Source organism: Psittacula echo (genome assembly GCF_963264785.1).
Source record: "Psittacula echo genome assembly, chromosome: 2".
NCBI classification, from domain to species: domain Eukaryota; kingdom Metazoa; phylum Chordata; class Aves; order Psittaciformes; family Psittacidae; genus Psittacula; species Psittacula echo.
Window position 1 is genome coordinate 154,626,931 of NC_137737.1, and position 26,258 is coordinate 154,653,188.

Below are 26,258 nucleotides of genomic sequence, written 5' to 3' on the forward strand. Positions count from 1 at the left end.
GAGCCCCTGTTAGAATTGTAGCTAAAGGAGGGATCTTCACTAGAATGACATGTAGCAAGTTGTACATTCTTTATTTGTGTTCAGATTGAATGCTGGGGGAAGAGGAATTAGAGGACTGGCATGCAGAAAGGAAAACCGATGAGGTAAAGTATCCACATTTTCAATTGTTAGTGGAAGACATTTAAGATGTGGGATAATTTAAGAAGTTATACAAATTAGTTGTGGAATTGATACTTTCCTGTTCTCCTGGAAGATTCAAATAATGTTCCTGATTCAGTTTAAAATTACATTTAAGGTACTTTAATGCGTTGTTGGCCAAACATTTTATTGTTCAGCAAGGTCAAAGATGATTTTGTTGTATATAATGTACAGAAATATATTATACAAAGGCAAATTCTATCATGAGTCCAATCTCAGTATACCTCCAATCTCAAAAAATGATAATGGATAAGAGACATGAGGAATATAGGTATATATGCAATAAGCCATGCCATTTCTCCCTTCCTGAATGTGGAATGTATTTAGCTTCATAATGAAATAAGATTTTCCAAGTCTGGGAGAAACTTCTTTCTTTTTCTCTGTGTTTTTGCAATGCTGTATTATTTTTTTTAAAATGTTCATAAAATATTTGGAGGGAAATATATGGAGGGAAAAACATTTAAAATAGGTATTTTTCCAACTGAAAGCAGTAAATGTTATCTGGTGCTCAGTTTTAATGATGCAACTGGTTTCACTCAAAAGACCAGGAAAGGCTGATGTCATCAGTCTTAAATTCTTAGAGGGAAAAAATAGAAAAATAAAAAAGAAAATAAGATCCTAAATAAAAGGGCACTCCTATTGTCTTAATAAAGCAAAGCAAGTACATCAGACAGGTGTAAGTGGCAAGATTAAATGTAGCTGTTAAGGCAAAAGACCCTGGAAATTCAGAATGACTAAAGAGGTAGGGAAACATTTGAGGAGGAGATTGTGACAGCTTTGGCTCTTACAAATGTACCTCACAGTTATGAGAGTATTTATGGAAAATTATCTCCCCTACTAGGAAGTGTGACCATAAAGTACTTCAGTAAGGGCAAGTGGTTTCATCCCTCTGTCCTTTGGTAACATCAGGAATATCTGATGAGTTAATTGAATTGCATAATAATGTCATTAGATTTAAACACTTTAAACTTTTAAATATAAGACTGTCATAGTGCCACCAATATTTTAGTTTTTTTAATTGAGTAAAACAACTGGAAGAAGTGTTTCCATATCTATAGAGGTTGCAAAGTTTGGTTTTTGAATCAGTGGCAGGAGTTGTTTACTTTGAAGTGTTTGATTTTTGTACTCTGCAAAATTAAACTGGAATTGATGAAGGCCAATGGAGTATTTAAATACCTTGAAATATTAACAGCTTCATTGGAAGCAGCCATTGAGGATGATTTGGAAAGTATGATTATTATTTCATATGGGATCATCTGTCCTTTGATTGCAGAAATACAGGTGAGATCTGTGTAAAAATACGTGACCTCTTCAAAACCTTATTATTTGGTCACACATGAAGTCTCCCATTTTCTGGGAGGGCTGAAATTAAGCTTTTATTCCTTTTAAACCACCAGATACTTTGGGTAAGTAAAACTTCAGGATATTTAGCTGGAAGGAAAAAGAAAAAAAATACTTCAATCTGATTATCCATTTACAGCTTAACCAATAATGGATTTTTCAAAAAAAACCCACAGGCAATACCTTTTCCCCCTTCTTTATAAATATAGCAAAAAAAATCCTTACCAGAGATGCAGAACAAGGATCATATGAGTAATTTTTTGCAAGCTTAATTAGTACTGTTATGTAGAGGATAAACCTGTCTTCTTCCAAGAGCTGGTATAAATAACCTTCTCCTCTAAACCCTGCCTTCTTCTCACAACATGATAAACAATTTTTTTTTCTTTTTACCTCATAAAAGGACAATAGATCCAACTATGTAAACAGATTCATTTTAGGGGAAAAAAAAAAGGTATGTAATTTCTTCCTTGCATTCCTGGTAGCCGGTATTAAAATTATACTCCTAAACATTGGTTTTAATACTCTGACTAAAGTCCTTGATTACAATACCCTCTTCTATCAGGAAAGTATTTCAGTTTTCATATCTCCATTTTCTTGCAGTCAAGCAGGATTCCTTAAATCTACCTCTGTGAATTAAGTGTCTTGAAGGTCCCAGGTTAAGGTCTTATTATATGAACATCATTAGAGTTTCTGCAGTGTGATGAGCTGATTCAGACCGCTCCCCATATTTTCCTTTTTGCATTCTGCATTTTCTAAGGTGTGCCTAAAAATACAAGTTTGCAAGAAAAGTTATGCAATTTTGTTGTCTGGAAAACAATAGTGCCCATAACTCCTGTGGAAAGTCAAGGAATTTTTTTCCAGCTATAAATTCCTGCAGAATTTTTTTTTTTTTTTTTTTTTTTTTTTTTTTTTTTTTTTTGCTAAAAAACACGGCCATTTCGCGTGTACGCAAATTCAATCTTAAAATCATGGGCTTCACTTCAGTGTGTGGAGAAGAGGTAAAATGGAATACGGTATGATGACTTAAAAGCAATTCCAGTTTTAATTACTTCCATTTAATATCCCTTGAAGTTGAAATATATTTAAAAAGCAAAAAGAAGACACGTTAACCAGAAAAGTGGTCACCTTCTATTAAAGGAAAGAGCATGTACTCACCAGTTATGCTTTTTAAATTCAATGATCATGAAACAGTTGAATACGACGTCCTGGTAATGCCTGATTATTGAAGATTTTTTCTTAATCTTGAACGTGTTTCTCACTAATGGAAGTAAAAAATTAGCCTTACCAGAAATGTAATGCAATAAACATATTATTGGAATGGGAGGACTGCTTTTGGTTTTCATTAAATGATTCTTGGTTTATTGTATTACTGAAACAATGCAGTGGATTTGTGGAACAGTCATTGCAGATACAGTAAGCATTGAGCTTCTTTGCACTGAATCATCAGAGTAAAGAAAAGACAAATGCACTTTTTTCCTCCAAGTAACAGTTTTTAAGTAGCAGAGCAGGGAGGACCAGCAGCTTCACTGCTTTATATACACACATTAATGGCTCTTAAGCATGAGTATGACTCTGAGTCATACTCATAGATGTAGACTCAAGAATGGCTCTTAAGTTAAATTTACTTTGAAATCAGATTATAATTCATATTTCTCTTCTCTAGTTGATGTCTTGATATGACATTATTTTTGACCTATAGATATGGAAAAAATGCTATTACTTTCCTTTTTTTATTATCTTTTTTTTATTATTATTACTTGCATGGACTTTGTGCTTTTATTTCTGCATAGAGAAAGCTGGGGAGAAGATAGGAGGACGCAGTGAAATGGTGCCAAAAATGGATGTTTTAGCAGTTTGGATGACCCTTGATGCTGACATGGGGAAAAGCCTTTCCTTTGGCTTTGTCTGTGCTTTGCACCATTCAGAGCTGAAGAGATGCATATAAATTACCGAAATGGATTAGATCGCTGTTTAGGTTCTTACAGTAGTTAGTAAGACTAACAAGGATACATCTGCAGGTAACTGGAGCAGTCATTTTCTATATGCTTTGATTTTCAGCACAAGTTCAAACTCCTATTTAGTGAATATAATCAACATAAAAATTGTGCTTTCACATGAGCCTTTGACGGTTTCTTTAAAGGCCGTCTTATGGCCCTGAGGAGTTCGTACATCCTTACTGAGCTGGAAAATAACCAGCCCACAGGGGGAATAGTTCCACCACAGAAGTTGCAGAAATCAAAGATTCCTTTTAGATTTTTCTTTCTTTTTTTTCCACTCTCCTTTCTCCAGCATACATTGGCAGTTCCAACCACTGCCTCTCCCAAAGTTTAATGCCAGGTGTCTGCTCTCCTCTTCGGCTTGTATGGTATGATTCCATCAATTTGGCATTGTCTCAGCTTTTTTTATACATTTGATTTATAGTAAAAAATATATATATATCTCAATCTTCTTGTTACAGCATTTGCATATGCTCATAGAAGAAGAGCAGTCTTTTAAGGGAAATATGCTTCCATGCCTTAACTTTTGTCCTTTAACATGCCTTTCCTTTTCTCTTCTTTAGTCCTTTCCAAATACGCATAAGACAGATTAAAAAAATCCTCCTCTACAACAGACAGCAGAAGTTTTGTAGATGCTTCATTAGATCTTCGAACAAGCAATTCATGTGTCTGCCCTCTGGATGGCCGTGTTTGCAGCAGTATTTTGAGTTACCCATTTCTCAACGATACAAAATTTCTATTTATTTATTTATTTAAGCAATTTATATGTCATCTCCTATGATGTCCCGCCCTTGTATGTGAACTTATTCCCTCTTCCATGGGAAAAATCCACCTCTGGGTTGCTAAGCCCTTTGATCTCACATTGATTGCTTGTCAACAAATGGAGCACTGAGGCAGCACTGCTGTAGTAGGACAGCTCTCCAGAGCTCTTATATACCTTTAAGTGCTACCATTAAAGGTAACCCAACCTCCCTCTAACCCACAGCTCAACTTTGCCTCTCTGCCTGGGAGCAGCAGGAACAGGCTGCTCCACAGGGAAGGTGATTTGGAAGCTTACCATGGCATGGCAGATACTGCTATGGTAGCAGTAATTATTTATCCTTACCAAGTTAGATTTCTTATGGCCACATGGAATTCTCATGTAAGAGAACAAAAGAAAATCTGTATTTTTACATTGACTGCCAGACCCCTTCTCAGCTCCTGTGCAGCTTTTTGGGTGACCTCTGTGGATGCAGGAGCAGATTCTGACCAGATAGCATGAGTTTTGTTTGAAACAGAGCACATTTAATATGCTCCTTTTTCCTTAAAAGCTTAGACAAAACCCAATGTTTTTCCATTTACTTCTATCTATCTAAAGTACTTAAGAAGACAGATGCTACTGAAAGTTTCCAGCTCCAAGATTTATACCAGACATTTTGGGTTAAAACTGATTTCCTGGGTGCATACTGCTTCAAAGATTCAGGGGCATACTTGTCCAATTCTGCTTACTCCTTTTTTTCTCCAATGGATCACCATCCTGTACTAAATCGTGTGTCTCATGATGTACTGCTGTTAATCCCTGATATAGTACTGGAAGCTTCTATTATAAACTCAGGATTTTATTTTGTTAGTTTTATTTAAATACTTTAAAGATTATTTATCTGCTGCAGAAGTGAAAGCGCTTTGTTCAAATTTGAGGTCAACAAGAGTGTTTTAAAATAATGAGGATTAGGGAGAGCACATGTTAGTGAGCTTTGAAGGAAGCTTACCATGTCTTTGTTTTTTTTCCTTGCAGCCTTCATATAAACCTTTTTATTTAAGCCTCATATAGAAAAAATGTTTTCTCTTAGGACTTATTTTGAGTTATATTAAGTGTAAACAGAAACTTTTGGTGAAATCGACTACACTTTTTTATTAAGGTAAAGAGAGGTATTTCATTAAATGGGGCTATCTGCAACCTTCATAGCAAGTGATAACGTTATTGATTTGGGATGGCAAGTTGGCTGTCTCATTTTCTGCCCCACCTAGGTAGGTGGAGATGTCACAGGCTGTAAAACAAGTACACAGTTACTACCCTGAGTGCCTGTTCAGTCTGTCCCTATTCTTCTCCTACTTCCTTGCTACAAGACAGACACTGAGATGCTGGACCATGTCCAGAAAAGGGCAAAGTCTTATGAGGAGCAGCGGAGGGACCTGGGGGTTTTTAGTCTGGAGAAGAGAAGGCTCGGGGAGACCTTACTGCTCTCTACAACTGCCTGAAAGGAGGATGGAGAGAGGTGGGATTGGTCTCTCCTCCCAGGTAACAAGTGATAAAGATGAGAGGAAACGGCCTGAAGCGGCACTAGGGGAGGTTTAAATTGGATATTAGGAAACATTTCTTCACCAAAAGGGTTGTCAAGCGCTGGAACAGGCTGCCCACGGAAGTGGTGGAATCACCATCCCTGGAGGTATTTAAAGATGTGTAGATGTAGCACTTAGGACATGGCTTAGTAGTGGACTTTGCAGTGCTGGGTTAATGATTGGACTCAATGATCTTGAATCTCTTTTCCAACCTAAAAAATTCTATGACACTATGCATAACAAAGGCTGCAGAGTAAGACTGAAATGTTGGTAAGCGCTCGGATTGTCACTCTTTATTATTTGAAAAATTTTCCTTCTTTCCCATGGATTCATATAACTCAGAGCAGCCATTTTTACTTCCTTAAGAGGAAAATACAATATCTCCTTTACTGCTATGCAGAACAAGATTCAAAGACTGTAACATCAGAAAATGAATAATAACAAAATACTGATTATTACACTTGAAGCTTGAAGAAATATTAATTTATAGTGACTATAGTTAAATAATCTTGGCTTCATTCTTACTTCATGGATTTTTCTAGCTTTTGCCCTTTCTGCCTGACTCTTTCACTCTATATGCTTTCTATGATGGGGCTATGGAACTGATGGACAGGGGTAGAGCTGTTGATGTCATCTACCTGGACTTGTGCAAAGTGTTCAACACGGTCCCACATGACGTCCTTGTCTCTAAATTGGAGAGACATCAATTTAATGGGTGGACCACTCGGTGGATAGAGAACTGGCTGGATGGCTGCATGCAAAGACTTGTGGTCAATGGCTCCATGTCCGGCTGGAGACCGGTAACGAGTGGTGTCCCTCAGGGATCGGTGTTGGGACCGGTCTTGTTCAACATCTTTGTCGGTGACATGGACAGTGGGATTGAGTGCGCCCTCAGCAAGTTTGCCAATGACACCAAGCTGTGTGGTTGGGTTGATACGCCGGAGGGAAGGGATGCCATCCAGAGGGACCTCGACACACTTGTGAGGTGGGCTGATGCCAACCTGATGAAGTTTAACCATGCCAAGTGTAAGGTCCTACACCTGGGTGGGAGCAATCCCAGGCACAGCTACAGGTTGGGCAGAGAAGAGGTTCAGAGCAGCCCTGCAGAGAAGGACTTGGGGGTGTTGGTTGATGAGAAAATGAGCATGAGCCGGCTGCAGTGTGCGCTCGCAGCCCAGAAAGCCAACTATATCCTGGGCTGCATCAAGAGGAGCGTGACCAGCAGGTCAAAGGAGGTGATCCTGCCCCTCTACTCTGCTCTCAGGAGACCTCACTTGGAGTATTGTGTGCAGTTCTGGTGTCCTCAACATAAAAAGGACATGGAACTGTTGGAACATGTCCAGAGGAGGGCCACAAGGATGATCAGGGGAGTGGAGCACCTCCCGTATGAAGATAGGCTGAGAAAGTTGGGGCTGTTCAGCCTGGAGAAGAGAAGGCTGCGTGGAGACCTCAGAGCAGCCTTCCAGTATCTGAAGGGGGCCTACAGGGATGCTGGGGAGGGACTCTTCATTAGGGACTGTAGTGACAGGACAAGGGGTGATGGGTTCAAACTTAAACAGGGGAAGTTTAGATTGGATATAAGGAAGAAATTCTTTAGTGTTAGGGTGGTGAGGCACTGGAATGGGTTGCCCAGGGAGGTTGTGAATGCTCCATCCTTGGCGGTGTTCAAGACCGGGTTGGATGAGGCCTTGGGTGACATGGTTTAGTGTGGGGTGTCCCTGCCCATGGCAGGGGGGTTGGAACTGGATGATCTTAAGTTCCTTTCCAACCCTAACTATTCTATGATTCTATGATTCTATGATATATCTAATACCAGGGAACACCTCATTCATGGGGTCACCAGAAAGAATTACACCAAAATATCATGTTTTCTTCCATTACTTGTGAGTTCTTCCCCTCCCTTCATCTCCTCCAACATATATATCTATCATCTGTTTGGGGAAGCGTCATTAAATCACAAGCAATTATTTTTTTCCATCACCACAAATGAAATATCTTTCCCTTCAGAAAGGCTTACAGAGAACAATATTAAATGTGTTGCTCTTGAAACTATTTATAGCTTTCAGTGTAGTGCATCCTTTTCAGTCCCTGGTGGCTTGTATACCAAATGATTCTTTAGAAAACATCAGAAGTTTGCAACTTAGAGCAAAGCATTATTAGTTTGTTGTGTGTTTTTTTACTTTTTATATGCTGCATCCTTGCAGTCACTGCCATTCAAACCAGTCTTGGTATGTATAGGAACTCCTTTGATATGTCTTTGACAATGTTTTCTGCATACTTAATAGTGTCAGTCAGCCATAAGTGCACTACAAGTGTTTGTGTCACACCTAAAGTGCCAATGACTGCTGTTGTAGAGTTAGGGGTTTGTTTGATGATTTTTAAGTTCATACTTTGTAGTAATTTGGTAAAAATCTCCCAGCTCATGACAAAAGGTTCCAAATTAATCTGTTCACAGAACATTTCATTTCTCAGAAACTTCTGGCCATGAGGAGCAAATAATTACGGGATTGTTTTAGTGCTTTGTGAGTATTAAAATTTATCATCAGGTTTCCTTTCCATTATTTCTCTGTAGTCTGAGTGTGCTACAAAAGCAGCATTTCCCATGGGACTTTGGAGCTAATTTTTCAATTCCCAATGCCCAGGTTTCAGCTGGAATAGAGTAAATTTTCTTCCTAGCAGCTGGCACAGTGCTGTGGTTTGGATTGAGTCTAACAATGCTGATAACACCGATGTTTTTAGTTGTTGCTAAGTAATGCTCACCCCAGTCAAGGACTTTTCATTCTCATGCTCTGCCAGTGAGGAGGGGCATGGGAAGCTGGCAGGAAGCAGAGACAGGACACCTGACCCAAACTAGCCAAAGAGGTATTCCATACCGCAGCACATCATACCATAGCCAGTATAGAAACTGAGGGGAGTTAGCTGGGAAGAGCCGGGCATCAGTCAGCAGCTGAAGAGTCACTTGGGTCATTCTTTGGTTTATTCCTATCTTTCTCTATTTATTTCTTATACTTAGTATTATTATTATTATTGTTGTTGTTTTGTTATAATTATTGTAATATTTCACTTTATTTCAATTATTAATCTATTCTTATCTCAAACCACAGGTTTACCTTTTTTTCTGATTCTTCTCCCCATCCCACCAAGGAGCAGGTAGTGAGCAAGTGGCTGCAGGTACTCAATTGGTAACTGGATTGAAACCATGACACTCAGCTGGCATCAGAAAAAGCAGAAAAAATATCTTAAAAGACAAAGTTCTGTACCTGAAATTCTTTCTTTCCAGTTCTAAGTAAACAGAAAGTGAAGAACTAGAACAGCTTAATTCCTTAAGCTTTAAACATCACACTGCCTGTTGATAAACTCTTCCTATTTTCTCACACTTGAAGAAAATTTAAGCTACTTTGGTTTGTTGAGTGTTAAGGTGAGTTTTTTGTGTGTGAAACTGTAACTCCCATAGCTCAGTGAGGAGTCAAACAGAACGGTCTTTATGACCCAACACAACATCCAGGATAAAGTTGTTGTCAGTGGCGTTTTACACTTGCTCTTAAGTTTTCATTGTTTTTCACTGTATGTTTTCAAAGTTTCTAAAACCAGGACCCAAAACTGCTGCTAACATTCACTAGTCAATTTACACTAGTCAATTCACTCTGATCTTGTAATCAAACAAGACTGCAGAGAATCTGCCAGGCAATTTTTCTCTAAAGTGTTTGAACCTTACAGGCATATTTCTAGTGCCAAAAATCATTACAAAATTGAAAACTTCTTAGTCAGGTACAATTAAGTGTGAATCTTGGTCTCTGGACATATATTTTTTTAGATTTAAGGCACGTTAGTGTTAACAACTTGACAGCTTATCTGAAACTATTAATTTTTTAAGCTAAAGGATCTCTCCTGTCATAACTTTTTAGTCTTATCATATAACTTTGAATCCGACCTGGCAGCAAGCCATCCATTTCTGCTTTAAATTAAATGATTAGTATTAGTAGTAACAATTACTAATATTGATATATATTAATAATTATTAATAACAACTAAGTATGTATACAACATTGTCAAAGACATACCAAAGAAGTTCCTATACGTACCAAGATAGGTTTGAATGGCAGTGACAGTAAGAATGCAGCACATTAGAAGTAACAAAGACACCCAATAAACCAATAATGCTTTGCCATAAATTGCAGAATTCCGGTGTTTTGTAAAGGTTCATTCATTCATTATTAAATATTAGTCTTATTATTTAATAATATTATTAAACAGGCACTAAAAATTTTACCAACTTCTGTCTAGTTTACATTTCATTTTAGTAGTAATCTGTTTAAAAATTGTTCTACACTTCAGTTATTTCCTGTTGGAAAAATTCCTGCTGATACTTTTTATGTGTACAATCAATGTACACTTGATTGTTCCAAAATTTTAACAGATAATCAACACTTTTCTAGCATGAAATCGTGCCATCTTGCTAAAAGCTTTTCCCATCACTCCCTAGTTAAACATCCGTGATAATAAATAAATCTAAGAGCTATTGTCAGGTGTTCATTTTCAACCTTCTCTATTTTCTCGAAGAAATGGGAGTAACACTTTGAGGCAGTATCAACTAACTGAATAGCTGTTTGGATCTTAAAGAGAATTGACGGAAATTAATATGTATAAAACCAATTTTCATTTATTAAGGTATGTGAGGGTTTGTTTCATTAAAGTATTTTTTCTGTAGGGATATTTAAATAATATGATCTGAATGATGATTTCATTGTTCATATTTACTTTAGATCCATGTCTGGTAAATTCACAGATATTCAGGCTTTTAAATTGTGAGATATTAACTTATCTGGTATTTTGCAGCATTTCCATGACACTGCTGCCTCTTTTAGCCTGGGATGTTGTCATCTTTGAATTTTGATATGGTACATCTTTTGAATGAATAATTTATTAAGAAATGAGCTTGGGCCCATCACATCACTTCTGATGAAAATCTTGCTCAGCTAAAAGCAATCTTAATCTCAACATACACTGCATAATTTCTCAGTTTCAGATTTTGAAGAGGTTTTTATTTCCAAATGTTAAACAGTGAATTGTTTAAGAAAGGCTAAATACCTAAAACATAACTAAATTACCTAAACCTGAACACTGTTTTCTTCAGCATTCTGAGAAAGCTGTTTCTCATTCTCTTTTATGCATGTCAACTTATTTGTAATGCAGATTTACCAAACAAGGGTGTTGATAGCCTAACTTTGGAGATCATTGGACATTGTATAGACCTACACGCTACTAAAATTGGACAATGATGTCATTGACATCAGTAGAACTGAACTGGAGGAGAACAGACGTGTTAATGTTGTGCATTCCTGTACCACTGCCCCAATCTACAGCTGTTTTCTGTAAACGTATTTGTACCCATCACTGTAAAGTCCATTCCATTCCTTTATCCCTTTGTCAGTACACTCTTTATTGCAGTGCTTATGACCCCTTTCTGACTGTTCCCATTCTTCAATCTTCCTTTCATATGTATGCTGACAGTCTTTTGGGCCCTTCTTGCCTCCTCAAAATCTGGTTTAAAAAGAGGGAGCAGCTTGACTTGCAAAAGTGCTCACATTCATGTTTTTGACTGGACAGACTTTCAGTCATATTACTTCATTGAGAACTGTGAACTCTCAGCACCTCTAACACAAAAAACTCTTGTTAGGGTGCCCAATACAGAAAGCTGGGATCTCAGTTGTAAGCATCATGGTCAGTATTTTATTTCATGACTGACTTGACTTTACTAAAAGTCGTTGAGAGCTTTGGTGGCAAATGCAAGCTAAGAACTTTTCTCTCTGTGTTGTCTCCTCTATCACTCTGTCGTGCTGACAGCTGTAACTATTGGTTCAGGATGATTTCAGTGGCCTTGAGATCAGCAATATTTATCTCTGACAGCACTGAGATGTGAATTATTATTGATGCTGGGGCAGACTGTGTGCATTTGGGGAGGGAGGTTGCTTCAGAGTTATACCACCGTTACAGTTGTCAGACAATATGATTTCTGCTGCATCCTAAGTTCTCTAATTGTTTATCATATTAACCTTGGGTGATCACGCAATCTCCTGTCTGCAACATTAATCAGCTGACGTCATCCCATGCTCTGAAAAGACATTGTCAAATCCAAAGACCAGAATACATTTCCAGTGAGAAGGGCAGTGGGGCTTGGTGACCTGAGAAAGGGGATTGAAAAACCTTTACTTTTAATCTTGGCCATGTAACCTCAGATGAGTCACTTCCATCTTTGCATCTTCCTGTCCTTTTTCTGTCTGATAATTGTCTGAGCTGGACTCCAAGCTGCTGGGCACACAAGCTATGGCTGCTCCTATGCTTAATACTGGTAAAACAAGGAGCTCACTCAGGTTTGGTCCACTTCAGATGCAAGTTATCATCAAAAGGTGTCCTGCTATTCTGCAGATACGCTGAGCATGGAACAGTGCTCAAATCACAGTTTAGACACAGATTACATCCTAGTCATGTCAGTGTATTTTAAAAATTATTATTAATAAAAAGTATTCCTAAATGATCTTCAGGGGGAAGCATTTGCAAACAAAGGGTTGCTCAAGGGTTTGAGGGGTTTTATTTGTTTGGGTTTGGGATTGTTCTTATTGTTTGGAGGTGTTGTGGGTTGGTTGGTTTGTGTTTTGTAGGGGGTTTTGTTTATTTAGTTGGTTGGTTTGGTTTGACTTGGGTTTGGATTTTTTTCCCTAAGATGAAAACAGTTGTATTTGTAATGTGAGCTCATACATGATAGGAAGAAAAGTTGAAGTTCAGTAAAGTCTGGCTAATGAAATATTTTTTGCCAGGCAACTAGACAGCAGCATAATAAATTTATAACAAGTAACACTGCATGGGAAGGACAAAAGCATTATACTTATGAAATGTGAATTATTTATTTAATATTTAAAAGAATATTTCAATTATCGTCACCTGGTTAATGAATTTGTTTTATTGTTGAGCTTCATGGAAAGTGAAGCAGACATAACCTACACAGAGATCAATTACTTGATTTCAGCTGCAAATACAACATCTTTCATAAATGTTTTAAGTTTACTGGATCCCTGGGATAAGCTGATGGATGTTTACTTTGTGTATCAGTAACACAGTCCTTTCCAGACAATGATGGATAAGATTAAATCTTAAATCCAATTGAAGCCTGGGGCTCTATTGGAACCAGGCACAAAATAATCCAGTTTCTCATTATGGAACATGACAGTGTGGCTCAAAATACTTGACATGGATACTAACTGTTATTCTGCACTGTCAGGTCAACATGAGTATTTCTCCTCCCAAAACCAAGCCTAACCCTTCAGGTGCACCAGGAATGCTCAGACTTGTGTCAGAAATCACTGCCACAAGCCATGTTTGGGAGCTTTCTGGAGAAGGTCAGTCCAGGTAAACTGCATAAATGCACATGGCTCAGGCTTTGTTTAGGGGTTTGAATCTGACCTGAGTTGTGGGGTGTTTGGGACTATCTGTCTGCAGGATGTTTGACCCATCTCAGAGCTAAGACCTCAACTATACTTGAGCTCCTCTACAGCCAGCAGTACAGACAGGAAGAAATGCTTCTTAAGACATGTAATTAAAACAAAAATATCCTAAGAAAATCTTACAACCATGGCACAGATCAAAGAGCAAATGGAAAAACCTCCTTGCTTTGACTTAGAAATTAGCAATTGATCTGACACTTGTTTTAATTTGGTGTGCCTTGCCTATGTGACAGATGCTAATTTATTCTCTAGGCCTGAGATCAGCAGTATGCACAGCAAGGAGGCTTACAGTTCAGATTTTGTGCAGCTCTAAGCTACTCTGTGCATGGAGTAGAACAGGACTCATGCTGTCAGCACCTACTAAGCAGGCTGCCTTTCAAACTGAGCCGTTTGCTAGAAAGGACCTTCAGTCCTTCAAAAGCACAGACACATGGCCCTTGTCCAGAGGAGAAAAAAGAAGTAAAATGAAGTTGAGAAGGAAAGAAGGCAAAGGAATTGCACATCTTGATGGGAATTTTTCCCTTTGTTTTTCAATGAATAAATCCTTAACTACTGCTACTAGTCTTTAGCGCTATTCAGGCAGAGTGAATCTGGCAAGATATTCGTAAGATAACAGTTAGTGAGAAAATACCTGTTGGAAAACTATTCAGCCATGTTGAAGAGGTGAATGGAACAGCTTCATTCATTAGCATGCATTTGACAAAGAGAAGTTAATTAGTTTTAAGAACTTCTGGTATTTCAGTGAAACTTTGGACTCATTTTAAGTTGGATTCTTGCCTTCTGGGGATCCTGTCAGGATTTTCAATTAACAGATTTCCCTGCACAAATTCTTCAAAGAAATGGTGTTAAAAATAAAGGAGGGCAAGAAGTGCATTTTTCATTTAATAGGGAAATACACAATTCCCTTCTTCTTATAAAAAGTAGCAAAAAAAATAAAACAGTAAAGTTTTATGTATAAATTAAGTTTAATAATTCTGAATCACATCAGACCAATAAATTCACAGTAATATTTTAATGCCATAGAACTGAAATGAAAAATTAGTGCAACTGCCCTCTTCTATCGCATTTAAAGTCATCTATCTCACTCATTCCTCCATCAAGCAAGATTTTCCTTGTAACTCTTGAAGTACTACAAGTTTTATCAGTGTTTCTGGAGAAATCCCGCTTCCATTATTGATTTTTAACTACTTCAAGGTGCATGCTACCTTCAGGCTTTGCTCTACTATTAAACAGATCTTTCTGAAAGCATGAAGGCTTTACAGTAGTATGTATAAGAACTACCTACACAAAAAGTATGTGTAAGTCCACTCAAAAGGAAAGGTAGTTTCTCTTTGCAGGAAAAATTTGATACTCTTTTTTAGAATGATATATAAGTAATAAATGCTTATGTTACATTTTAGCATTATACATTTATTCACAGTAAACATGAAGATTGATCTGTTGTATCGAATGACAGTACAGAAACACATCAAAGAAATTGATCTTTCGTCACCCAAGTAGTACTAGTGACAAGTTGTATGTAACGAAATGCTGAATAATCCCTGGATCTGATATATAGGACTTTGTGTTGACAAAAAGTATGTCTTCAGGTTGCATTTCCTCATGTTTACAGTTAGCTAACAGGACTCAAAGGCTGCAGCTTTGCTGGCCTATTTCTGTATTGGTTTAACTGACCTGCAACCTTGAATCAAGTCTTGAGAACAACCTGCTATTCTTCAAATTTGGTTTTCATTGAGTTCTGATCATTCCACCATAAAAATCCTGAATTGTTCAACAGAAACACATTCTTTGTTATTGTTTCCTCCTCCTCAATGACCATGAGCTTTCCTCAGCTCTAAGAACTGCCAATCCCATCTTCTTTTTCTTCCATCTTTGATTCTCTCTTCTCTGGACAGTTTTCTCATCCTTTTGTTGTCTTATCTTCATGGCTTAAATTCACTAAAAACTTCCTCCCTTTCAACTGAGTGTTTTTAGCAATGACCAGACCAATCAGAACTCCCATCTTTCTGTACTCTAAAATTAATGTGCTGGCATTTACAGAGTTTTACTTCCTTGGTGTTTCCAAGCAGTCAGAAATGCTCCTCTCATAATCCTGGCCAGTTTTACATTTTCTCATTCTTACACACTCTAAATTGCAAGTACACCACTCTTACAGCACTCTTACATGCTCATTTCTTCCCTAATTATGCCTTTGACTGAAAGGTTCTAAAATGTGCGTGTGTAAGGATTTTTACCTAAGAAGTTGTCTAATTTCAGGTTATGCAAAGTAAAGAACAGAAAAGGAAGGTTTACATCTTGCATGTGAGATCTGAGCCTCCTGGCTTTCAATAACTAATTACCGGGTATCTGGAAGAGCACTTGAGTGCTTTTGGGCACTTTGCAACTGTCTGTTTCAACCTCCTTCTATAGGTGAAGTGTTCTTGGTTCTTGGTTCTGATGCAGCCAAGCACTGAATCAGCCAAGCTTTGAGAAAATATGTATGTTTTCTTCAGATGAAGGCACAATCAGCTTTTAGCATGAATTCAAGAATTCAGAAGAATTAAACTTTTTGCAAGGGGGTTGGAACTAGATGATGTTAAGGTCCTTTCCAACCCTAACTGTTCTATGATTCTATGTTTTAGAATACTTTATGAACAGTATTTTATCATCTCAGCCGGTGGAACTAACAGGGTTTATGTATTTCATGTGTACTAAAGTATTGGAGTTCTGATGGGATTTTTTTCAGGTCTTTTAATAATTAATACCAAATTCTCAATCAAATGGTATAGTAAACAGCTGCAAATGAAGCCAATTTGTTTATATTTTATATTCTTTCTTATCATTTTAAAGAAAAATGCTGCTGTTGACAGCAACAGCAATAAAAGGAGATAAGAATCATATTGTATAATGCAGACTGTTTTTACTTTGATCTGTAGGTTTGTGCTGTGTGTGGTGAAAGACAGCAATGAGGAAAGAGAGTCAGGCTAACAATACAAATATTCATAGGAGTGTTAGCAAAAGAAAAAATGAAATTCCAATATCAGATCAAGTAAAATAATGCAAAATCTGTTTGAGGGATTATTATGTGAAATGTCAAATCTGGGGTTTCAATAATAGAAATTCTTTATTTAAAGCAGATCAAAAAGTCTCAAATAAACCTTGTCTCACAGACCTTCAAACAGACCTTTAATGGAAGTTGCTTCATATGGAACATTTTCATTTTCTAGGACAAATCCCACATATGTATTCTTAGAGCAGTTTTACTTCATTTATCTCATTTTTACGCTGGTCCGGCTCCCTAAAAACACAGTTTTACCGTGAAGCATTTAGAGGGTGAAACACGCATGATACAGTACCTCCCTTCACCCAGAGCAGAGACATTAACACATTATACGAGACAAATTCATGCTGAAAAAATGAGGAAGTATAGGGCACCCACTACAGTAAACATGATATACCTTGAATTCAATTTCAAATCAAATAATAGATTATAATTTAAAAAGTTTACCTCTATTTTCTAAAAATTATCTTATTCTATTATTATAAAATTCTATTATTATAAAATTATTATTATAAAAAGCCAAGAAATTATCTCTATTTTCTAAAAAATATTTCCAATTAGATGTATTTTTTAAAAAAACCCTTTTATATTTTACATTAGATCTCATTATTGAACAAACGGACAAAAAACCATATTTTTGCATTAATTATGATTGATTTTTAGTTGATCCCATCAAGAAAATGATTTAGAAGGGAAAGTAATTTCTATATTTCTATTCCTGTTAGGTGATTGGTAAAAAATAGTGGGTTTTTTTGGTTTGTTTTTAAACAGAAAGTACTTTTTATGACTGGCTACTGCTATAAATGAACTTAAGTAATTATCTAATCTAATTACATTTGCAATTCAATGGTAGTGTGTATTTCTGTTGATAACATAATCTGCCTATATGTTGATAACATATATCTGCCTAACTAGAGGACAGGTTTAGAATTGTGAGTCAATATATCTGGCTTTGAGTTTATTTTGTTTCTTGAATTTTTACCCATCTTTAACAATGAGAACTATTTATTTTTCTGTATTTTATTAATATTTTAAAGCTTACAATTCTAAAGTTAGGAACTTATATTCATATACAAAAATTTAAGGTTTAGTCTTCCAAGACTGAAATTTTCGGCATGAGGATTTCCCAATCACAAATGAAGATGGTGACAGTGTTGAAAACTGAGCAGCTTGTTTCTCCCACAAAGGTTTGCCACCTGAAAGTCAGGTTTTATAATCTGGCTCATCCACACACAGTCATCAAACAGTAACAAATATGCTCATGCCTGTCTACACCAAAGGTATGAGCATATTGGAACTGTAATAAGAGACAGGTAAGACTCAAAACTTTTTCCTGGCTTTGCTTCAGACTTTGTCCTAAGCATGGTCTGATATCATAATAATTTAAGCATTACAAGCAAATAGGATGTCTCACTGCTACTGGATTTTATTTCCACAGAAATACCTTAATAGAATTTAAAAAATTATGAGTTGATTGTATCTTTACAGTGAAACAGAACACTTTGGATATCAAGAGAAACAGAGTAAAGGTTAAAATAACCCACTGTATAAATAGGTAGGAGACGGAACACACAAATATGGGTAATTTTAGGGAGGGGGATAAAGTATTACGTAATTCAATTTTGGTTTGTTTTCCAATGAGAAATCTCTTGGTCACTGTAGATGATCTTTGCATCCACCAGTATGGGAAGAATCAAGGTGGTTGAATATGAACAAGTCCAGATCCAGAAGAGTTATTGCCATAATCGTGTGGTGTTAGGCTCACTTTACTGCCATAGAAGAGGGTTGGCATGTGAGCTGGTACTGACATACTACAGTGAGTTGTGCTCAGTGATCATAGATGTAGTTTGGTATCTATTACTACAGACAACTCGGTGTCCCTTCTTACTGCATGTTACAATTTTGGTCCTTTATGCTCTGATAATTGGGAAGTGTGTGAAATCTTTCAGACTAATCTTTGCTTTCTCGGTGCGTGTGATGGAGAGATAGAAAGTGAAATTAGATTAGTCCCAAAATGTCAAGTCTTTTTATTCAGGATTCTCACGTGAATTTAATTTTTTTTCTCTACTAGTAATATTTCAGAGGGTTCTTATGTTGTGATTTTGACCCAGTGCAGCTGCATTGTCCCAAAGTGTAAGATTTAGCAATTAGACCATTCCAGGGATCCCTGTAGGCAGTTTCCAAGCCGTTGAGCTTTTCTGTTGACTGACAGTTCATTAACATAGATGCAGGTCTCCTTGCCGGCTTGTCTCAGTGTCTGGGAATGCTTCTGGGTACATGTAGTTTATTGGTGTAGAGGTAGCTACAGTGTGAAGAGATTTCTCTCTGAATTTCACATATATTCAATAATTTCAGTGAAATATCTGTGTTTCTGTGGAAAATAGCAATAACTATTAAAAAAAAAAAAAAAAGCCAATGCTTTAGTTATAGTATCACAGAATCATAGAAAAGTTTGGGTTGCAAAGGATGTTAAAATCATCTAGTTCCAACCCCTAAATTAAATACTCTTCAACACTGGTCAAACTAGACCCATTTGGAATATTAAAAAAAGAACCACCAGTAAAATAGGTAAAATTACACTTTTGTGTCTTGCAGACATGTGATTAGGGTAAGATTATGAAGCTCTCAGACACTGCAGGGACTGCAGGCAGTTAAATATGTTCAGTAAACTGGAAAAAACAGTGACATTTCTACTGGTTTTGTGAAAAGAGATAATTCTCCTGTGATACTCAGACTTCTTCAGGGTTTGGTTTTTCTTACTCTAATACTTCAGTTACATGCAGTAATGAGACCTTTTTGTTGTGGTGATGGAGGAAAGCCTACTTTAATATGACCTGGCTGCAATATGGTGGCCCGGAAGTGTCAAAATGATTTTGGATTATGGCAATTAATGGTAATGAAAGATTTTCCTGATTTTTACCGTTTGCTCTTCAGTATTACCAACATAGTCAACATAGTGAGCATTGGTCCAGAACAGTAAGTGCCTGTTTCTCCGACAACTTTCCAGTAAGTCTGAGACTTTCTCTCCAGCTCTCATCAAGAGGCTTCCATTTGGTAGCTATCATTTCACTTATTCTGGTATGCTTTCTGTTCCTGCTGCTCAAGCTTCCTGGCACCACTCCTGGTTGACTTAAATCACTAGCTTCATGCTGATAAATAAAGATCTCAATGTATGGAAACAGAAAAGGTATAATCTGTTTCAGTTTTTGCTACCCACCCTAGAATAAATGCATGTGAAAAGTACATTGGAAACATGAGTTCATGGCTGGAGATAACTCTAAATTGGCAGCTGTTGTTACTTTACTTTATCTTTGTTTATGCCTCTCTACTGAGGAATAGACTATATAAACAATGCTATGAGGGAAGTAGATAATAACCCTAAAACAAAGCACAGAATAATTGTTATGGAAGTTATTATTTCTCATGCGACAAGATTTGAGACTTTGCATATGGGTCCATTGTTCATTGAATTTGGTGCAGTACAAACACGGACCTAAGTGCCGGTCACTATTTGAATGTTTTCCAGCTCTTAGAAATGCATTAACCCTTGTATTTATGAATGTAAATGGAAAGCTAACATGGCAAGAGGCTTTGTCATACAAAGAAGGCAAGTTAAACTAGAAACAGGCAACTCGTTGTGTTGAACTGGTGGAGACAGAAGCCATGCAATAAGTCTTTATGCTCCAAGTTTTCTCTCTTGGCCTCAGGATCCTCATTACAGTCAGTGGGTGGTAGGGCATCATGCTTTAGGGATACACCAATCTGCCCAGAAGTAGTTGAGGGATCCCTATATTACGCTTTATTGTGTTCTTCAGATATCTTTATGGCACTGTAGACTTCACTAATGTCTTTAGCATTAGTGTAATGGGCCCCTACAGTGCTTAGTAAAGGCACTGTATAGTCTTGTAGCATATTAAGAAATTTCTCAATTGGTACCTGTTCTGATAAAGCAGATAACTTGTATAATATGTCTCATATCACTCCTGAATAGAAGAAAGTCAACAATTTTAGATGTATTATATAGTGGCTCAGGAATGTAGGTTGTTGATTTTGTGGTCTATGAGGCAGTAGTTAATTTTCAGCAATGTGCTGGTTGCTAGGCAGTTTGTATTGTCTCCTTAAACATTTCTTCCTCAGCCCTTCCTGTATCTATATGCATCCAGCACAGCAGATGCTTCATTACAGTCGCATGCCACCAAAGGGTCCTTCTGTGTTCAGAAGTTTTGTCCCATATTTGCCAGGGATTCATTTTGATGGTGTAATGAACTGCATTAAAGCAAAGCCGGATTTGTTGTTACTGAATCTCCATTTTGTCCTGCTGTCAAGGGCTTTATCTGTCTTTCTTCCTTTGCTTTTCTTGTTTGGGGGATTTTAATCACTTACACACTTACAAACCTTACTGTACAGCACACCCCTCCACAGGATAAGGAGACTAAAGTGAGGATGATGCCAGAAAGCAAAGATTTAGAGAAGCACATTCTCAAGCACAGATGTATTTGTGTGTTTGGAGCACAGTAATAAAGAATGATTGAGATTGGAAAGCACCTCTGGAGCTCATCTTGCCTAACCACTCTGCTCAAACAAGTTCAAAGTAACCATGTCCTTTACTTTATAAACTTTTCCAACTAGTCTGTATTCAAATGCAAAACTTACTGACAGGTATGTAACACTTATAGAAGATCTGGCAGAAAAAAAGTACAGTGCTGCACATAAGTATGGTTAAGCCCTTAACTGTTAAAGTAGTGCTCCTGGGGAAATAAAGATGAAAATAGTTACTTACATTTCAAAGATAAGAAGTCTTCCAGCCAGCATTACTGAATGTCTTTTTCAAAGACGTATATAAATGTCACTCTTCTGATTATGCAGGTAGGAGTCTAAATTTATGGACATTTATGACAAACATATTATGCACGCCTTAAGCCAGAGATGCCTAAGGACACAGTGCCTGGGGGCATGTCCGGGCTTAAAGTACAGAAAAGGAAAGGAAAAATGGTATGGGAAAAATGCCATAGATTAGCCATCAACCTGTCTTTGCCTATTCCTCTTTAAAAGATATGAATATGTCTTTTCCTCTAAAGCAAGCTGCCCTACAGATTACTGTGTAGCTGAACCTCATTTGAGCCTACTGACAATGTTTCTCACTCTGTGGGTTTGCTTTCTCATTCATTTTTCTTTTGCCCTGGCTCTGTACTGTGGCTGATGCTTCATTAACATTTTAATAACTGAGCCTAAATTAATAACATGAGCTTCTTGTCTCAAAGTGCTCTCAGATCTTCCCAGTATAGCTCCATCAAATGATTTGGGCTGGCTGCCCTCGAGAGCCAGCAGCTGAGCATAGGAGCTCAGTGAGAAGTGAAAGTTCACTCTTTTTCTAAGAGCATTGGTGTAAGTTCCATGTCATTAAACCACTATTAAAATCTCGGCCTAACAAAGTTGAGCTGCTTATAGTATCAGCTTGGTTTTGGACACAGAATATCACTGCATCATTCTTTTGAGATATGTAGTGCCTATAACCATATAATTTTTTTTAATGTATTTATTTTCTTGTAGTTTTATTGTTGCTTCTCTTGTTCAGAATGTGACTCACTTCACAGGGCAAATGTTTGTTCCTTCAGGAATTCTTTTTCTTCAAAGGCTTTCATGGCCTGGGGAACATTTCACTATTTACACGTGGTAGTCTTAAGGGTCATTCTCTAGCAGAGGAGAAGCTTTTCAGGGGAAAAGCAAGTTAAGAAACAGTGAACTATTCACATTAATACTATCCTGAGCACAGGAACATTGAACTGTTCTGCCAATTTGAGTTATAAGGTTTGCAGACCTCAGCTTAGATTTCCCGTGTATATCAGACACTGAACATTGCTTGTTGTTTTTAAATGGCTTCTTATCACAGATTTTTTGGTTAGCTTTTGCATATCTAGGCGATGTCAAGAGTAGGAAGTTGAACAGTGTCCTGGTTTAGCAGTAGCAGTCATTTTTCCTCCTTCTTAGTAGCTGGTGCAACACTGTGGTTTTGACTTTCAGCCTGGGCTTAAACCACAACACTTCTTTTTAGTGCCCAACGTGACTGCTACTGCTAAACCAGGACAAACAGCATCAGGAAATGTTCAATCATTGAATTGTTAGAGTGGTTCTTGAGATGATTTTAGCTTTGGACAACTGGCACTGTCTGAGTAAGCTTTTAAACACACTTTAGTAGCTTTCATTCCTAAACATGCTTGGATTTAGCTATGTAGTTTTGCAGTTTAATCATGTGGATACATATGATGTTGTGACAGATGGTCACAATATCAGAGAATCATCCTGGAAATGTTTAATTTACTAATACCAGTATTGCTTTAGAGATTTCTCGGTGTGGTGTCATCCAATTCCCTCTCCAGAAGTGAATGGTTGTGGTTTTATAATTTTTTATTTTATTATGCAAACTATTTTATGTGTTTTAACATGCAAAATTCTACTAATTATTGTATTAGGCTTCATAGAAAAAAGAATCAAATTAAAGTAAACTAGTATCATAAAAAGCTTTCAGTCCTGAAAACTAACACAAGTGAATGAAAACAATAATGAGAAGGAATTGAAGGAATAGGATGATTCGGGAGAATGAGGGGCAGGAATATGAAAATAGTACAGTACAATATCTTAGTCCTGAGTCACACAGACATTTGAATGTGTACTTAATACAAGACATATGATTAGTATCTTTACAATCCCGATGAAGTTTATGTTGCAGAAATGAGCCATATTTGGCGCTATTGGAATAAATGAGTTCCAGAAAATTGATGGCAAAATAATCCTCTCCTTGGTTCTAAAAAGGAGGTGCTAAACCCCCACAGTACAGTGGTTGGGGGCTTGTTTTGTTTTTTTTCCTGGAGGAAAGGTATACCGTTAAGTTATAAATTGGGGTTTGAGATACACAGATTCTACTTCTTGCTTCACTGTAGATTTTCTTTATGACCATGAGCATTTATTACTGGCCAGCACAGCAGGAAATGTAGATGGGTATTTGGCCAAAATAGATAAAGCAGTTTAAATGAGGCATTAAGGTGTATTAGTTTCTCCAAATAGCCAATGAAGAAGGATCCAGAAAGCCATCACTGACATAGAATACATTTAGATTGGTGTTTAAAAAAAGATGAGAGGGAGAAGGATACTTAGTTTTGTGCAGCTTAGGTATCCAAACTGAGTTTGTATAATGGAGGCTTCTGCCTATTTGGGATTCAGGAAGTTCACCTCCTGAAAGTAGATAGCTGATTGGATAGAAGTTTTTCTGTTGAAACATGACCAGGGGAAATAGCAGTAGAAATATCAGTTCAGCTCAATTTTCAAACTTAGGAACTAGGATGCTCCTGAGTTTCAAAGGAGAAAATTTTCCAAGGAGAAAAGTTCTTCATTATCTGGCCAGACAGTATGTTAAGGAACACACATAAGGCATCACCAGGCTGATTAGAGGAAGCATCTGGAGCACAGAGTGATACAGAAAACCGTAATGTGTGTAAAATGGGAATACAGCCTTTTTAGGCAGATTGTGTGATATCCACATCTCACAAGGTGTTCTAAAGAAATACATGCCACGTAAAAACCTGAGTTGAATGTAATTCTGAGTAATCAGGCTAGGAACAAGTTTGTCCTCTGTCAGCCTTAGTACTTTTTATATCTGACAATTATTTCCATCTTGCTTTCAGGATTTAGTTTCACTGCTCCATCGTGTCAATCTCTGATGTGTTATGTATGCTTTCTCCAGATCTTTTGCTCAGCTTTCTGGTTGACTTCTACTATATTGCTTTCACAGTAAACCAACTTGCATATCATAGAGATGTGGTCCTCAGTCATTCAGTCAAGGAAGCAGCAATAAATGAGACATCAGGACCTGTCCCCTGTATTTGACTTCTCCAAGGGAGCATGTCTTCTGCTTTGGCCAGACTTGTCATTCTCTTCATCCTTGAACTCCATTTTGGGGTTGGTCTTTGTGTCCCGATGCATTACATAGAAAGTAAAAAGGGTGACAATCTATTGCAGATTGCTGCAGTGCCAGAAACTTTTGTGACTCCCACAGACACTGGTTTGAGCCTCTACTATAGGTCAATAATGAAATGATGAAAATAAACAAATTGTGCACATAAGTGTATGACAATCACCTCTTTAGAAGCACGTCTTAGCCAATCAAATCTTGAAAAGATTTCATTTTGAATAGTTTGTTTTCCTTCAGGTAAATAGTTCATAATACTCCTGCATCACACTGTCAGAATTTGGCTAGAAATCCTGCTCTGTTGGACTGGAGACGTTATCTACTGAAATGCCATATTTTGCAAGACACACAAAGCCAAACCAAAATCCAAGTCTGTAGTTTTCACTACAGAACTTTGCACTCTCAGCAAAAAAATATAGCCAGGACTTAAGCATTATGGCCAGAATCCAAGTTTTGCTATTACATTGTGGCAGTGCAAATTATTCTCCAGGTTCCACTGCTTACGAGACTTCTATATAGCATTACTGACAGTTAGTAGGTGGAGATGGGTGAAACGACTTTTATGTTTTGGTACCCTCATATGGATTTTAAGGATATAATATGCACAAAATATTATATTAATTATCATGTAAACTTAACCATGAAGTTTTTGTACAGAATAAAGATTTAGAAAAAAACAATCAGAGAAGAAAAATAGAGCTTTTCTCATTGTAACACAAAGATGTGTTATTTAAGGTTTGCTGAAGACCCAAAGAACCCCTATAAAGCAGCAAAGCTGTTGCTAAGAACCCCATTTTTTTGATTTATGCCTTTACAGCCTTTATGTGAATTTGGTGAGGATTGTGTTGGTTCTTTGATAATTTGTGCTCCAGATTTGACTCTGGCTTGGCTGTGAAGCCCAGGAGTACCACTGATGAAAGAAAGAAGGTGATGGGAAATAAAAAGTAGTAGAGGGAGTCTTGTTTCCAGTGTGCTGTATTTTCTGTCAGAAAGCACGAGGATGAATATTTCAGGTAGCAATTGAAGAGGTAGAAAAAAAAAATACAAATAACTAAAGTTGTGTGACTGATCCTGATGAAATACAAGAAATAACATCAGGGTGCATCTCCTGGTGCAATGGAAGAAATTGCCTCCCACCTTCTCCCGCTCTCTCCAGATTTTCCATCAGTGGTGGGATCAAAGGCACCATTAAATCCTTAAGATTTAATGGAGAGGAAGATGAAAAATAGGTAATTTATCACCCTTGTAACTACCAGCTGAGATTTTGATTCCAGTGGGAGCACAGGGAATAGGTTACACAGTCTTCTTATCACTGTCAGTGTTGCTGCTATGGGAAAGCAGCTTGGTCTACTCCTTTTTATTTTTTCTAATTTAAATGTGAAATATTTTTGTATGGTACAACCTGTAACTGATTCATCTCCATAATAAATAAATATGTTAGTTTCATATCTAACAGGAAATTCCCCTAAAAATTCATCAACTCCCTGAGTGTTCACTTCATGACATTTGGTCATAAATACCATTCTATTTTCATCGAAACCTCAAGTTAAGCACAAAGGCAAATGCCTTTGTTAGAAAGCTGTATAAACTTTGGCATAAACGCAAGAATAAACCCAAACCATTTCATCCAACATTGCAATGCAGAGGGGAGAAAAAAGTAAAAGAAAAAAAGCAATTACCAGAAATGATTGTGTGTTCAGGACCGCTTAGTTCATTGGAAAGTAAAATGGGCCATATCTAGCTCACCAAGCGTGTGGAATATATATCAAACATTACAGCCTGACATCTTCTATTGTCCTGGTTGATGAGAGCATGTGTTTGAACAGAAAGGTCATGCCCAGTCATGTGTGCTAAGTGTTTAGCTGGTAATGCAAAGTCAACACTTTTTTTTTTCCTCTTCC